This window comes from Eriocheir sinensis, chromosome 5, assembly GCF_024679095.1.
Source record: "Eriocheir sinensis breed Jianghai 21 chromosome 5, ASM2467909v1, whole genome shotgun sequence".
Lineage (NCBI taxonomy): Eukaryota > Metazoa > Arthropoda > Malacostraca > Decapoda > Varunidae > Eriocheir > Eriocheir sinensis.
In genome coordinates, this window is record NC_066513.1 from 5785666 (window position 1) to 5796709 (window position 11044).

An 11044-nucleotide genomic window follows, 5' to 3' on the forward strand; every position below is an offset into this window, starting at 1 on the left:
CATCAAATAATTAATTTTGTATTAAAATAAATATACAAAATGCACATACAATATGGTAAATTTGTATTGAAATAGATATGCAAAACACTCATAAAACAATGTAAATTTGTTTCAAAATATATATACGAATACACAAAAAAACGTAAATTTCTAAAAATTTATATAAAAAATACATATAAAACGATGTAAATACGTATAAAAATATATGCACAAAATAAACATAAAATAATATAAAATCGTAACAGAATAGATAAACAAAATACCAATAGAAGAATGTGAATTTATTTGAAAATAAATATACAAAATACACATAAAATAACGTAAATTTGTATAAAACTATATACAAAAATACAAAAAAGTATTTTAAATTTGTATGAAAATAGAAATACAAGACATACATAAAATAAACTAGATTTGTATTGAAATATATATACAAAATACATATAATAATGTAAATTTGTATCAAAATATTTAAACAAATTACCAATAAAAAATGTATATCTGTATGAAAAAATATATACAAAATACGCATAAAATAACATAAAATAGGCACATAAAATAGTTTAGGTTTGTATGAAAATAAATAAACAAAATATACATAAAATAAGGCAAATTTGTAGGAAAAAAAGTACAGAATACACTTAAGATATTGTTAATTTGTATAAAAAAACAACACAAGTGCACATACAATGTAGTAAAATTCTATAAAAAATATATATATACAAAACACACATTAAATAATGTAAATGCGTATAAAAATATGTATAAAAAATACACATGAATAAATCTAAACTCGTATCGAAATAAATGAACAAAATACCGAAAAAATAATGTAATTTTGAATGAAAATATATATAGAAAATACACATAAAATAACGTAAATACAAATAAATATATACAAATAAAATAATTTAGATTTGAATGAAAATAAATATAAAAATAGACATAAAATAAGGTAAATTTGCAATAAAATATATATACAAAATACACATAAAATGTAGTAAAAACGTATAATAAAAATGTATACAAAATACACATAAAATAATGTAAATTCGTATCAAAATAAATAAACAAAATACCAATAAAAGAATGTGTATTTGTATAAACATAAATATACAAAATAATCATAAAATATCGTAAATTTGTATAAAACTATATACAAAAATACACAAAAGGCATAAAATTTGTATGAAAATAGATATACAAAATACACATAAAATAAGCTAAATTTGAATTGAAATATATATACAAAATACATAAGATAATGTAAATTTGTATCAAAATATTTACACAAATTCCCATATAATAACGTAAATATGTATAAATATATATAAACAAAATACACATTAAATAATGTAAATACCTATGAAAAATATGTACTAAATACACATATAATCCTGTACTTCGGATCAGAATAAATAAACAAAATTCCAATAAAAAAATGTTAATTTGTATGAGAAAACATATACAAAATACACATAAAGTAACGCAAATTTCTCTAAAAATATATGTACAAAAATGCACATTAAATAAAGTAAATTTGCATAAAAATATATATACAAAACACACATTAAATAATGTAAATGTGTATAAAAATATGTATACAAAATAACTATGAAATAATATAAATTCGTATCGAATTAAATTAACAAAATACCAATAAAATAATATAATTTTGGATGAAAATATATATAGAAAAAACACATAAAACAACCTAAATACAAATACATATATACACATTAAATAATTTAAAATTGAATGAAATAAATATAGAAAATAAACATAAAATAATGTAAATTTGTAATGAAATATATGTACAAAATACATATAAAATAAGGTAAATTTGTATGCAAATATATATACAAATACACATAAAATAACATGAATTTGTATAAAAATATATACTCAAAATAAATTTTAAATAATGTAAATGCATATAAAAATATAGATACAAAGTACATATAAAATAATGTAAATTCGTATCAAAATAAATCAACAAAATACCAATAAAATAATATATATTTGAATGAAAATAAATTTCCAAAATACACATAACATAACAAAAAATTGTATTAAAATAAATACAAAAATACCCAGAAATAATTTGAATTTTTATGAAAATAGATATACAAAATACACATAAAATATTGTAAATTTGTATCAAAATATATCAACAAATACACATAAAATAACGTAAATTTGTATAAAATATATACACAAAATACACATTAAATAATAGAAAAAATATATAAATAATATATAAAAAATACACATAGAATAATGTAAAATCGTATCAAAATAAATGAACAGAATATCAATGAAATAATATAAATTTCTATGAAAATAAAGATGCAAAATACCCATAAAATAACGCATATTTGTATAAAATTATATATACAAAAATACACATAAAATAATTAGATTTGTATTAAAATATATATAAAAAATGCACATACAATAAGGTAAATTTGTATTGAAATAGATATGCAAAATACACATCAAATAATATAAATTTGTATTAAAATATATATAGGAAAACACATAAAATAACGTATATTTCTATGAAAATATATATAAAAAATACACATAAAATGATGTAAATACGTATAAAAATATATATACAAAAAACACCTAAAATAAGGTAGATTCGTATCAGATTCAATAAACTAAATTTCAGTAAAAGAATGTATATATGTAGGTAAATAAATATACAAAATAATATATAAAATAACAAAAAATTGTATAAAAATATATACAAAAATATACAAAAATAATTTCAATTTGTATGAAAATAGATGTACAAAATACACATAAAATTAGGTAAATTTGTATTGAAATACATATACAAAATACACATAAAATAATGTAAATTTGTATAAAAATATATAAACAAGTAGACATAAAGTAACGAATATTTGTATAAAATATATATAGAAAATGCACATTAAATAATGTAAATATGTAAATTAAAATATATACAAAATACACATAGAAGAATGTAAAATCGTATCAAAATAAATACACAAAATATCAATAACATAATGTAAATTTGTATAAAAATAAATATGCAAAACACCCATAAATAAAAGCATATTTTTATAAAAATATATATACAAAAATACACATCAAATAATTAAATTTGTATTAAAATAAATATACAAAATGCACATACAATATGGTAAATTTGTATTGAAATAGATATGAAAACATACATAAAACAATGTAAATTTGTTTAAAAATATATATACGAATACATATAAAAAAACGTAAATTTCTATAAAAATATATATAAAAAATGATGTACATACGTTTTGAAATATATATACAAAATACACATATAATAAATTAAAATCGTACAAAAAAATTAAAAAAATACCAATAGAAGAATGTGAATTTGTATTAAAAAAAATATACAAAATACACATAAAATATCGTAAATTTGTATAAAACTATATACAAAAATACACAAAAGTAATTTAAATTTATATGAATATAGATATACAAAATATACATAAAATAAACTAAACTTGTATTGAAATATATATACAAAATACATAAAATAATGTAAATTTGTATCATAATACTTAAACAGATACGCATAAAATAATGTAAATTTGTTTAAAAATATATAAACAAAATACACATTAAATAATGAATATACGTATACAAAAGATATACAGAATACACATATAATAATGTAAATTCGTATCAAAATACATAAACAAAATACCAATAAAAAATGTAAATTTGTATGAAAGAAATATATATAAAATACACATAAAATAACACAAATTTCTATAAAAATATATGTACAAAAGTGCACATAAAATAATTTAAATTTGTATGAAAATAAATAAATAAAATACACATAAAATAAGGCAAACTTGTAGTAAAAAAAGTACAGAATACGCTTAAAATAATGTAAATTTGTATAAAAACAACAGCACAAATGCACATAAAATGAAGAAAATTGTATAAAAAATATATATACAAAACACACATTAAATAATGTAAATGCGTATAAAAATATGTATAGAAAATACACATGAAATAATCTAAATTCGTATCGAAATAAATGAACAAAATACCGATAAAATAATGTAATTTTGAATGAAAATATATATAGAAAATACACATAAAATAACGTAAATACAAATAAATATATACTCATAAAATAATTTAAATTTGTATGAAAATAAATATAAAAATAAACATAAAATAAGGCAGATTTGTAATGAAATATATATACAAAATACACATAAAATAATGTAGATTTGTATCAAAATATATATACAAATACACGTAAAATAACATAAATTTGTATAAAAATATATATACAAAATACACATTAAATAATGTAAATACGTATAAAAATATATACAAATTACACATAAAACAATGTAAATTCGTATCAAAATAAATCAACAAAATACCAATAAAATAATATATATTTGTGTGAAATTAAATTTACAAAATACACATTAAATAACTAAAATGTGTATTAAAATCTATATAAAAAAACACAGAAATAATTTAAATTTGTATGAAAATAGATATACAAAATACACATAAAACTAGGTAAATTTGTTTTGAAATATACATATATACAAAATACCCATAAAATATTGTAAATTTCTATCAAAATATATAAACAAATAAACATAAAATAACGTAAATTTGCATATATATATATATATATATATATATATATATATATATATATATATATATATATATATATATATATATATATATATATATATATATATATATATATGTGTGTGTGTGTGTGTAAAATATACATTAAATAATGTAAATTTGTAAGGAAAATATATACAAAATACACAGAATAATGTAAAATTGTATCAATATAAATATACAGAATATCAATAAAGTAATGCAAAAATTTATATAAGTAAAGATGCAGAATACCCATAAAATAACTCATATTTAAAATAAAATATTTATACAAAAATACACATCATATAATTAAATTTGTATTAAAATAAATATACAAAATACACATACAATAAGGTAATATGTATTGAAATAGATATGCAAAATACACATAAAATAATGTAAATTTGTATCAAAATATATACGAGTACACACAATAAAATAACGTAAATTTTTATGAAAATATTTATACAAAATACACATAAAATAATGTAAATACGTCGAAAAATATATATACAAAATACACATAAAATAATGTAAATTCGTATCAAAATAAATAAAGAAAACTCCAATAAAAGAAGGTATATTTGTAGGAAAATATATATACAAAATACAAATAAAATTACTAAAATTTGTATAAAAATCTATAAAAAATACACATAAATAATTTAAATTTGTTTGAAAATAGATATGCAAAATACAAATAAAATTAGGTAAATTTGTATTGAAATACATATACAAAATACCCATAAAATATTGTAAATTTGTGTCAAAATATATCAACAAATACACATAAAATAAAGTAAATTTGTAAAAAATATATATACAAAATACACATTAAATAATGGAAAAATGTATAAAAAATATATACAAAATACACATAGAATAATGTAAAATCGTATCAAAATAAATTAACAGAATATCAATAAAATAATGTAAATTTCTATGAAAATAGAGATTCAAAATACCCATAAAATAACGCATATTTGTATAAAAATATATATACAAAAATACACATAAAATAGTTAAATTTGTATTAAAATAAATATACAAAATGCACATACAATAAGGTAAATTTGTATTGAAATAGATATGCAAAATACACATCAAATAATGTAAATTTGTATTAAAATATATATACGAAAACATATAATATAACGTAAATTTCTATGAAAAAATAAATAAAAAATACACATAAAATGATGTAAATACGTATAAAAATATATATAAACAAAATACACCTAAAATAAGGTAAATTCGTATCAAATTCAAATAAAAGAATGTATATATGTAGGAAAATAATAAACACAATAATATATAAGATATCTTAAATTTGTATAAAAATACATACAAAAATACACATATCAATAAAATAAAATAAATTTGTATGAAAATAAAGATGCAAAATACCCATAAAAAAGCATACTTTTATAAAAATATATATACAAAAATACATATCAAATAATTAAATTTGTATTAAAATAATTATACAAAAATGCATATACAATATGGTAAAGTTGTATTGAAATAAATATGCAAAACAGACATAAAACAATATAAATTTGTTTCAAAATATGTATACGAATACACATAAAAAAACGTAAATTTCTATAAAAATATATATAAAAAATACACATAATATGATGTAAATACGTATAAAGATATATGTACAAAATACACATAAAATAATGTAAATTCGTACCAAAATAAATAAACAAAATACCAATAAAAGAATGTGAATTTGTATGAAAATATCTAAACAAATACACTTAAAATAACGTAAATTTGACTCAAATATATATACAAAATATATATTAAATAATGTAAATATGTATAGAAATATATAAACAAAATACACATAGAATAATATAGAATCGTATCAAAATAAATAAACAGAATATCAATAAAATAATATAAATTTGTATGAAAATAAAGATGCAAAATACCCATATAATAACGCATATTTGTATACAAAAATATATACAAAAATACACATAAAATATTTAAATTTGTAATAAAATAAATATACAAAATGCACATGAAATAAAGTAAAAAAGTAAAAATATATATACCAAATACACCTAAAAAAATGTAAATACGTATCAAAATAAATAAACAAAATTCCGATAAAAGAACGTATATTTGTAGGAAAATGAATATACAAAACACACATAAAATAACGAAAATTTGTATTGAAATATATACGAAAAAACACAAAAAATAATTTCAATTTGTATGAAAAAAGATATTCAGAATACACATATAATTATTTAAAATCGTATTTAAATACATGTACAAAATACACATAAAATAATGTAAATTTGTATGAAATGAAAACAAATACACATATAATAACGTACATTTGTATAAAATATATATACAAAATACACATAGAATAATGTAAAATCGTATAAAAATAAATACACAGAATATCAATAAAATAATGTAAATTTGTATGAAAATAAAAATGCAAAATACCCATAAAATAACGCATATTTTTAAAAAAATAAGGTAAATTCGTATCAAATTCAATAAACTAAATTTCAATAAAAGAATGTATATATGTAAAAAAATAAAAAAAACATACAAAAATACACAAAAAATAATTTCAAATTGTATAAAAATAGATATACAAAATACACATAAAATTAGGTAAATTTGTATTGAAATACATATACAAAATACACATAAAATAATGTAAATTTGTATAAAAATATATAAAAAAATAGACATAAAGTAACGTATATTTGTATAAAATATATATAGAAAAACACATTAAATAATGTAAATATGTAAAATAAAATATATTCAAAATACACATAGAACAATGTAAAATCGTATCAAAATAGATACACAGAATATTAATAAAATAATGTAAATTTGTATGAAAATAAAGATGCAAAATACCCATAAAAAAAGCATATTTTTATAAAAATATATATACAAAAATACACATAAAATAATTAAATTTTTTATTAAAATAAATATACAAAATGCACATACAATAAGGTAAATTTATCTTGAAATAGATATGCAGTATACACATCAAATAATGTAAATTTGTATGAAAGTATATATACAAAATACACATAAAATTATGTAAATACGTATAAAAATATATATAGAAAATACACCTAAAATTAGGTAAATTCGTATCAAATTCAATAAACTAAATTTCAATAAAAGAATGTATATATAAATTATGTAGGAAAATAAATATACAAAATAATATATAAAATAATTAAAATTTGTATAAAAATTTATACAAAAATACACAAAAATAATTTGAATTTGTATGAAAATAGATCTACAAAATACACATAAAATTAGATAAATTTGTATTGAAATTCATATACAAAATACACATACAATAATGTAGATTTGTATTAAAATATAAAAACAAATAGACGTAAATTAACGTATATATGTAAAAAAGATATTTAGAAAATGCATATTAAATAATGTAAATATGTAATATAAAATATATACAAAATACACATAGAACAATGTAAATTGTATCAAAATAAATACACAGAATATCAATAAAATAATGTAAATTTGTATGAAAATAAGGATTTAAAATACCACCCCCAAAAAAGGATATTTTTATAAAAATATATATACAAAAATACACATCAAACAGTTAAATTTGTATTAAAATAAATATACAAAATGCACATACAATATGGTCAATTTGTATTGAAACAGATATGCAAAACACACATAAAACAATGTAAATTTGTTTCAAAATATATATACGAATACAGATAAAAAAACGTAAATTTCTATAACAATATATATAAAAAATGCATATAAAATGATGTAAATACGTATAAGAATGTATATACAAAATACACATAAAATAATGTAAATTCGTACCAAAATAGATAAACATAATACCAATAGAAGAATGTGAATTTGTATGAAAATAAATATACAAAATACACATAAAATAACGTAAATTTGTATAAAACTATATATAAAAATACACAAAAGTAGTTTAAATTTGTATGAAAATAGATATACAAAATATACATCAAATAAAATAAATTTGTATTGAAATATATATACAAAATACATAAAATAATGTAAATTTGTATCAAAATATTTAAACAAATGCACATAAAATAACGTAAATTTGTTTTAAAATATTTAAACAAAATACACATTAAATAATGATAATGCGTATACAAAATATAAACAGAATACACATATAATAATGTAAATTCGTATCAAAATACATAAAGAAAATACCAATAAAAATATGTAAATTTGTATAAAAAATATATTCAAAATGCACATAAAATGACGCAAATTTCTATAAGAATATATGTACAAAAATATACATAAAATAATTTAAATATGTATGAAAATAAATAAACAAAATACACATAAAATAAGGCAAATTTGTATTAAAAAGTACAGAATACACCTAAAATAATGTAAATTTGTATTAAATCAACAACACAAATGCACATAAAATAAATTAAAATTATATAAAAAAAATATATACAAAACACACATTAAATAATGTAAATGCGTTTAAAAATATGTATAGAAAATACACATCAAATAATCTAAATTCATATCGAAATAAATAAACAAAATACCGATAAAATAATGTAATTTTGAATGAAAATATATATAGAAAATACACATAAAATAATGTAAATACAAATAAATATATACACATAAAATAATTTAAATTTGAATGAAAATAAATATAAAAATAAACATAAAATAAGTTAAATTTGTAATGAAATATATATACTAAATAAATATAAAATAATGTAGATTTGTATCAAAATATATATACAAATACACGTAAAATAACATAAATTTGTACAAAAACATATATACAAAATACACACTAAATAATGCAAATACGTATACAAATATATATACAAATTACACATAAAACAATGTAAACTCGTATGAAAATAAATCAACATAATACCAATAATTTTTTTTTTTTTTTTTTTTCACGTTGATTGCCTATTGCGCCGGTAGGCATCTTCCCGGTGGGGCCTGATGGTCGGCCCAAGGCTTCTTCCAGGTGGGGCCTGATGGTCGGCCCAGCCCGTTCTGGCGCAGGCGAGTGTTTATAGTGGCGCCATATATTTGTGTGAAATTAAATTTACAAAATACACATAACATAACTAAAATTTGAATTTAAATCTATACAAAAAACACAGAAATAATATAAATTTGTATGAAAATATATATACAAAATACACATAAAATTAGATAAATTTGTTTTGAAATATACGTATATACAAAATACCCATTAAATATTGTAAATTTCTATCAAAATATATACACAAATAAACATAAAATAACGTAAATTTGCATAAAAAAATATATATACTAAATATACATTAAATAAGGCTAATATGTAAGGAAAATATATACAAAATACACATAGAATAATGTAAAATTGTATCAATATAAATATACAGAATATCAACAAAGTAATGTAAAAATTTATGAAAATAAAGATGCAAAATACCCATAAAATAACTCATTTAAAAAAAAAAATATATATATATATATATATATATATATATATATATATATATATATATATATATATATATATATATATATATATATATATATATATATATATATATATATATATATATATATATATATATATATATATATATATATATATATATATATATATATATATACATACAATTAGGTAAATTTGTATTGAAATAGATATGAAAAATACTCATAAAATAATGTAAATTTGCATCAAAATATATACGAATACACACAATAAAATAACGTAAATTTTTATGAAAATATATATACAAAATACTCATAAAATAATGTAAATACGTAGAAAAATATATATACAAAATACACATAAAATAATGTAAATACGTAGAAAAATATATATACAAAATACACATAAAATAATGTAATTTGTATCAAAATAAATAAACAAAATTCCAATTAAAGAATGTATATTTGTTGGAAAATATATATACAAAATACAAATAAAATAACTAAAATTTGTATAAAAATATATACAAAAATACACAAAAATAATTTAAATTTGTTTGAAAATAAATATGCTAAATACATATAATATTAGGCAAATTTGTATTGAAATAAATATACAAAATACACATAAAATAATGTAAATTTGTATGAAAATATATAAACAAATTCACATAAAATAAAGTAAATTTGCATAAAATATAAATACAAAATATACATTAAATAATGTAAATATGTATAAAAATATATATACAAAATCCACATAGAATAATGTAAAATCGTATCAAAATAAATAAACAGAATATAAATAAAATAATGTAAATTGATATGAAAATAAAGATGCAAAATACCC